Source organism: Bos taurus, chromosome 14, assembly GCF_002263795.3.
Source record: "Bos taurus isolate L1 Dominette 01449 registration number 42190680 breed Hereford chromosome 14, ARS-UCD2.0, whole genome shotgun sequence".
NCBI classification, from domain to species: domain Eukaryota; kingdom Metazoa; phylum Chordata; class Mammalia; order Artiodactyla; family Bovidae; genus Bos; species Bos taurus.
Window position 1 is genome coordinate 44,877,888 of NC_037341.1, and position 8,047 is coordinate 44,885,934.

The 8,047-nt window shown below is 40.1% G+C and overlaps 1 long non-coding RNA gene across 1 annotated transcript; it reads left to right on the forward strand.

Moving 5' to 3' along the window:
- Positions 1–453: 453 nt before the first annotated feature.
- Positions 454–6,395, forward strand: LOC104974071 (uncharacterized). Its single transcript, XR_811227.4, has 3 exons — positions 454–1,125; positions 1,632–1,753; positions 5,951–6,395. It is a non-coding gene; the product is annotated as an uncharacterized lncRNA (long non-coding RNA).
- Positions 6,396–8,047: the final 1,652 nt, after the last annotated feature.

Sequence of the window (8,047 nt, forward strand, 5' to 3'; positions counted from 1 at the left end):
GACCCTGATGCTGGGAGGGATTGGGGGCAAGAGGAGAAGGGGACGACAGAGGATGAGATGGCTGGATGGCATCACTGACTCGATGGACGTGAGTCTGGTGAACTCCAGGAGTTGGTGATGGACAGGGAGGCCTGGCATGCTGGGATTCATGGGGTCGCAAAGAGTCGGACACAACTGAACAACTGATCTGATCTGAATTTTTAATTTGTTTCTAAACTTGTATTATTTTATGTTGCTCCCTATGTAACTCATAATAAGGACATTTAAAAAAATATTTGTGCAAACCGTGTCCCATCCATTTAATATGAGCTGAGAGAAAAGTCTCTTCCCCTTAGTTTTATTCTTATTATTGAAGCATTCTCAACATTTCGATCCCAAGTCTGAAGAGTTTTGTTATTTACAGTATTTTTTGTATAAATATCTTGAATAGTTTTCATGAGAAATAAATTTTGCTTTTCTTTAGATTTCAGTTCTAACTTTGACAATCAGAAACTTTTTTATTTTATTGTTTTGGCCTCCCTATGTGGTCTGAGATCTCAGTTCCCTGACCAGAGATTGAAACCCCAGTCCTTGGCCATGACCATGCAGTCTTAACCACTGGACCACCAGGGAATTCCTCAATAATCAAAATCCATTTAAAAATCTCCCAATTGCATACCTTACCCAGTGGTCTGATGGCAATGACCTGTTCATGCAAGGATCCCTCCTTGGTTCCCATTTGGAAAGTGAGATGGAGTAGCCAAGAAGTCCTCTTAAACAGAGGGATTAAACATTTCCAAGTTTGAATCTGAGTTCTGGTATAGTTATACAAGTGACTTTGCTATGCTTTTTTTATTGTTCAAGCTAAAGTGCAGGAGGGAGAAATAAGCTCCTGAAAGTTAGTGAAGACAGAAAAATAGAACAAGACTCTATTGCCTGAGATGCTTCTTTAGGTATGATGATAGTTACAATTTACAACCAAGATGCAAGACAGCATGATGATTAGAAGCATGCATACGGAGCTGCCTGGGCTGGAACACAGGCCTGCCATTTACTCAGTTGGGAATGGAACCTCCCTGTGTGCTTCTGTTAAATGGAGATAAAAAACAGGACCGGCCTCATGGATTCTTGGGAGGACTGGCAAAGGTAAATAAAATACATGCACCGAGAAAAGTGCCTGGCATGTTGTAAATGCTCAAAAAACTATTGTTGTGTTGTTTATTATTTCTCAGTATTTTAACAATACACCCAAAAGAAACTTCATATCAATAAATTAATTCAAAATATACAGACCAAATGGGGCTTCCCTGGTGGCTTGGTGGCTAAGAATCTGCCTGCAGGGCAGGAGACATGGGAGATGTGGGTTCAGTCCCTGGGTTTAGAAGATCCCCTGGAGGAGGAAATGGCAACCCACTCCAATATTCTTGCCTAGAAAATCCCATGGACAGAGGAGCTTAGCGGGCTACAGTCTATGGGGTTGCAAAAAGAGTTAGACACGACTGAGTGACTAAGCATGAGCATGCTGACTAAATGCAGGTAAATATAATTTTAGAATTCTAGTAAATTTAGTTATATAGAAATTGGTGATATTAATATTATATTGATTCATGTTCATGAAAATGATGATTGTTGTCTAACATATATTTTTACAGAAATCTTTACTTCAGAAATTTCTTCATAAGCACAGAATTAAAGCACTTTGCAAACAGAGCCTAAAGGAAAAAAAGAGACAAAAGCATTTTGACTTCCCATTTATTCTCCTGTAAACTGAATTGTAAGTCCAGCTACAACTATTCCAGTTGTCTTCTTAATTCCTCTTTTATCCAAAAATCTTGAAAGAATCATCTATATTTGAAGTTACAATCTATTACTGCAGTTTTCTTCTTGGCCTCAGGTAACATCATTTCAGCTTCTCTGGTAGCTCAGATGGTAAAGCGTCTGCCTACAATGCGGGAGACACAGGTTAGATCCCTGGGTCAGGAAGATGCCCTGGAGAAAGAAATGGCAACCCACTCCAGTACCATTGCTCCTCTGCAGCTGCTCTTGCAGGAGCCATTGAAAAAGCCAGCGCTACTAAAACCCAACAAATCCTTTTTACTTATTACTGATGGAGGCTTCAAAGCAACCAACAATGTTGGCTTTTCCTTCCTTCTTGAAGCTCTTCTCCTCCCCTGGCTTCCTCTTTCCTATATTTACCCTGTCTCTCTCTGGACTTCTTAATTTTCTCAGATACCTCTTTTCATGGCAATGTTGTTAATTTTTTATACTCCTTAGGATTTGTATCTTGAACATCTCAATGTTAGACTCTCTCAGATTGCTTTGACCCAAGCCAATAATTTCAGGTTATCACCCAAAGTGTCCCAGTTTATATTTCTCAGTTTATGTCTCAGTTGTTTATATTTCTGTCTCTTAGACACCATGGTGCTCCATAAATATTTTAAGGTCACTGTGACCTCAACTAAAACTCAGTATTTTTCTTTCCACTCCAAAGTTGCTTCCATATTAATTCTTATTTAGACAGATGACTCTACCATCAACATGCTCATCTAAGATAGAAACATTTAAAGCACACTGGATTGTTTCCTGAACACTTTCCAGTATTTCCTATTGGTGCTCAAGACTAGCTAAATCTGTCTTTTAAATTACTTAACTCTATCCTTTCTCTACATCTACAGCCCTAGGTAGTTTTCCTTTGTTTTATCTTTTACTTACAATATTACAATAACCCCTACATTGTAGGGCAAGACAAGACCATAAAGCTAATGAAGAACACTGAATTTTCAGAGAAAAAGAAACTTAAATCAGTAGAACCTTTAATGTAAAGTAGGAATAGGGTGTGGTAAGTTGGCAATTGATCCTTCCACAGAATGAAAATTTCTTAGCTCTTAACTTCTCTGCCAGGAGAAGGCAATGGCACCCCACTCCAGTACTGTTGCCCGGAAAATCCCATGGATGGAGGAGCCTGATAGGCTGCAGTCCATGGGGTCGCTAAGAGTCAGACACGACTGAGCGACTTCACTTTCACTTTTCACTTTCATGCATTGGAGAAGGAAATGGCAACCCACTCCAGTGTTCTTGCCTGGAGAATCCCATGGATGGAGAAGCCTGGTAGGCTGCAGTCCATGGGGTCGCACAGAGTCGGACACAACTGAAGTGACTTAGCAGCAGCAGCAGCAACTTCTCTGCCATTCTGTATCCCTTTCATGGCATTACCACAAACTGCTCTATACTATAATTATTTGTGTATTAGATTCATCTTACATGCTAGTGTTTCAGTTCAGTCGTTCAGTCATGTCTGACTCTTTGCGAACCCATGGACTGCAGCATGCCAGACCTCCCTGTCCATCACTGACTCCTGAAGTCTACCCAAACTCATGTCCATTGATTCGGTAATGCCATCCAACCATCTCATCCTCTGTCATCCCCATCTCTTCCTGCCCTGAATCTTTCCCAACATCAGGGTCTTTTCAAATGAGTCAGCTCTTCACATCAGGTGGCTAAAATACTGGAGTTTCAGCTTTAACATCAGTCCTTCCAATGAAAACCCAGGACCGATTTCCCTAAGAATGGACTGGTTGGATCTCCTTGCAGTCCAAGGGACTCTCAAGAGTCTTCTCCAACACCACAGTTCAAAAGCATCAGTTCTTCTGTGCTCACCCCTCTTTATGGTCCAACTCTCACATGCATACATGACCACTGGAAAAACTATAGCCTTGACTAGACGGACCTTTGTTGGCAAAGTGATGTCTTTGCTTTTGAATATGCTGTCTAGGTTGGTCATAACTTTCCTTCCAAGGAGTGTCTTTTAATTTCACGGCTGCAATCACCATCTGCAGTGATTTTGGAGCCCCAAAAAATAAAGTCAGCCACTGTTTCCACTGTTTCCCCATCTATTTGCCATGAAGTGACGGGACTGGACGCCATGATCTTCATTTTCTGAATGTTGAGCTTTAAGCCAACTTTTTCACTCTCCTATTTCACTTTCATCAGGAGGCTCTTTAGTTCTTCTTCGCTTTCTGCCATAAGGGTGGTGTCATCTGTATATGTGAGGTTATTGATATTTCTCCCGGCAATCTTGATTCCAGCTTGTGCTTCCTCAAACCCGTGATGTACTCTGATGGTGTACATTTCTCATGATGTACTCTGCATATAAGTTAAATAAGCAGGGTGACAATATACAGCCTTGACGTACTCCTTTTCCTATTTGGAACCAGTCTGTTGTTCCATGTCCAGTTCTTCCATTTAAGTCTGGATTTTGTGGTAAGGAGTTTATAATCTGAGCCACTGTCAGCTCCTGGTCTTGTTTTTGCTAATGGTATAGAGCTTATCTGCTGCTGCAAGGAATATGATCAGTCTGACTTTGGTATTGACCATTTGGTGATGTCATGCATAGAGTCATCTCTTGTCCTGTTGGAAGAGGGTGTTTGCTATGACCAGTGTGTTCTCTTGGCAAAACTCTGTTAGCCTTCGCCCTGCTTCATTTTGTACTTCAAAGTCAAACTTACCTGTTACTCCAGGTATCTCTGGAGTTCCTACTTTTGAATTCCAGTCCCCTGTGATGAAAAGGACATCTTTTTTTGGCATTAGTTCCAGAGGGCCTTTTAGGTTATCATAGAACCATTCAACTTGAGCTTCTTTAGCATTACTGGTTGGGGGCATAGGCTTGGATTACTGTGATATTGAATGGTTTACCTTGGAAATGAACAGAGATCATTCTGTCATTTTTGAGATTGCACCCAAGGACTGCATTTCGTGTTCTTTTGTTGACTATGAGGGCTGCTCCATTTCTTGCCCACATTAGTAGATATAATGGTTATCTGAATTAAATTCACCCATTCTGGTTCATTTTAGTTCACTGATTCCTAAAATGTTGGTGTTCACTCTTGTCAAGTGGTCAAACAGACCACTTCCAATTTACCTTGATTCATGGACCTAATATTCCAGGTTCCTATGTAATATTGCTAGAGCTTAAACTTTCTAAAATTAAGAGACTTCTCTTATTTTTATCCTTCCCACCCCACCCCACCCCCAAGAAATGCTTGATACAGTTTTGCAATCCAATAGGTATATAATTGAGATGAGCTGTGATTTTTGCCATTAGGTTTCTTGGGAACTATCAGAAACACACATGTCTATTTTATGCTATGCTAAGTCACTTCAGTCATGTCCGACTCTGTGTGACTCCATAGAAGGCAGCCCACCAGGCTCCCCCGTCCCTGGGATTCTCCAGGCAAGAACACTGGAGTGGGTTGCCATTTCCTTCTCCAGTGCATGAAAGTGAAAAGTGAAAGTGAAGTTGCTCAGTCGTGTCCGACCCTCAGCGATCCCATGGACTGCAGCCCTGCAGGCTCCTCCATCCATGGGATTTTCCAGGGAAGAGTACTGGAGAGGGGTGCCATTGCCTTCTCCGTGTCTATTACTAAACCTGTGCTAAATTGCATGGAATGTCCCCATCTTCTTTCTAATATGCACTAAAAGTCTCTATTTTCAAAGCTTCTCATCAACAGATTATTTATTAAAAAGAAAACAGTAAGAATAATTATAAACATCTTTAAAGTAGCAATCTCTAGCCTTCTTAGCCCTGAATTATCATCATGTTGAAAGAGGCAATGAGGTGCATTGTCAGGATCACAGATTCTGATCTAGATCTATTTGGGTCGAAACCTTGGCTCCGCCCTCAGAAGCTGTGTGTCCTAAGTAAGGTACTTAAGCCACCTGTGCCTCACTTTCAATATGTGTAAGACAGGTGATAGAATAGTATCTACCTCATAAGGCTGGTGTGAGAATGAAACGAATGAATCTGTATAAAGTGCTTAGAAAAGTATTTGGGACATTGTTAGTGCTCAAGTGGTTTGAGCTATTACACTATTATTATTATTATGTGCACTCAGTTGTTTATGTCTGCCCCTCCCTTGAAAGCATGAACTTCTAAATGGTTGATACTGTGTTTTCTTGGTCTTTGTATTTCAAGTGACCAGCACAGTGCCTGACACACAATAAACTCTAAAAGAGAAGAACCTGGAATAAAATCTCTTCTTACCCTAGAGGTGAACTTGAACTTGCTCCGTCTTGGGTATCCACAGAACTTTCTTTTCGTCCATCATCAACCTCATATTTAACCCTGCTGGTTTTCATTTATTTTATAATTCAGTCATAATGAATTTTAAAATCCATTCTAACTTCCAGAGATCTCTGGAGACTTGCCTCATCAGTCTGACATAGCATTCATTTACATTCCTTATTTTTTCATTTCCTTGTATGAGGTCTAAGAATTGTTCCAATAAAACACTTTTAAGATTGCATTACACATACTGTGTGCTATTTATTCCTGGCTACATGTTCAAATTAACAAGCAAGAAATTGTGTATGCCCTGATCAACTATTAAAACTGTAACGCTATATCTTTTATAACTGAAAAAAATTAGCCCTGGACTATGCTTTGGTAACCATCTACACTAATAGTTTAAATGGAAAGTATTTATGCTACTTGATCATTCTCCCGTGATGGTAAGTTCTTCAGTAGCCCCCATGATAAAAAAAAAAAAAAAAAAGAATCATCTGTCTTTTGCCTGTGCTTTTCCAGAAAGAGAGAACACATTACTCCAAAGTCATCTTGTTCTTTTGGTGGGAAAATATTTCTTATATTGAATATAACCCATTGCTCTAAAAAATAACATAGGTTAAAGCAGATCACCATCTTCCATTGCGGTCTTCAAATATTTGAGAACAGGTATTTTATTTCCTGATATAAATCAACAGACTGTACTGATGGAGTTCAAGAATTTTTAAAATTAAATGCACATAAATATAATTAAATCCTATTATTTTGAAGATCAAGAAATGGAAAAGAAGAGAGGTTGAATAATTTGCCCAAAGTCACACATTTGTTCATTCATTGTGTACTCAGACACCAGCCTGATAAATTCACAATTTTATAATTTTATTATAACATATGACAATTTTATAATTGAAAATAACATATACCACTTCATAATATATGATATAATTTGCTGTAACAAATACATTATGAAAAAATTGTTATTTTATTACATAAATAACACTGAAGACCTTACAGCCAATTCATTCTCTTCCTTCTCTCCCCAGAGGCTACCACTAACCCCTATTTGTTATTTAACATTCAAACATATTGTATCAGTCAGTGTTTCAGCAGAGACACAGAATCGCTGTGGATGACATGGAATAAAGGATTTACGTTAGGGATCTGATTTTACACAGTTGTAGGTGCTGTTGAAGAAGTGGAAGCCTGTTGCCTCTGCATCTGGGATGGAAGTCATTGAAGATTCATAGACATGAAGCAGGGCAGAATGACAAATGGGAACATAAATCAGTTCCTCCTTGCCTCCAACCTTGGCAATGCCAGTGAAATCAAAGGAGCTGGAACCCTTTGCCATGAGGCTGCACACATGCCTGGCACTGGACTCAGAATAGCTGAAACAGAAGCTGCTGGCCTGGACAAGGTGCAAGCCTGGTGGCTCCTCCAGGCCAGTGAGGAAAGCAGCAGTCAGACACAATGTGTGGGATCTGTAGTGGCTCCTGGTCGCCATGGAACACATAATGTTCTGTAGTTGTCTAGAGTATGCCCTTAGTCTCTGCCAGTCATCCAAAGCTAGGGCTCAGCAGCCAAGAGGACCCACAGAGCTCTTCCCTCACCTTGCTTTGTCAACAGATTTCTCAATGTGATGTTTTCTAAGGACTGACAACCGGCTTGGACTAAAAAGTGTGTCGTGTCGATCAGTTTCAGTACCTGAAACATCTGCTCCTTTAATCACTTGTAAAGGGAGGATGTGTCATGAACGTGAGAATCAATGCAGCACCTAAACATTGTCCTGAGGGTGAAATGAGATGATTATGAAGTACCTGGTTTAGTGAGAGGCATACAGTAAGCACTCAATAAATAGTTATAAATATTAATAGTATTAGATAGTGTTAGTGCCTCAGTTATGTCTGACTCTTTGAAACCCCATGGACTGTATGTAACCTGCCAGGCTCTTCTATCTATAGAATTCTCTAGGCAAGAATACTGGAGTGGGTTGCCATTCCCTTCTCT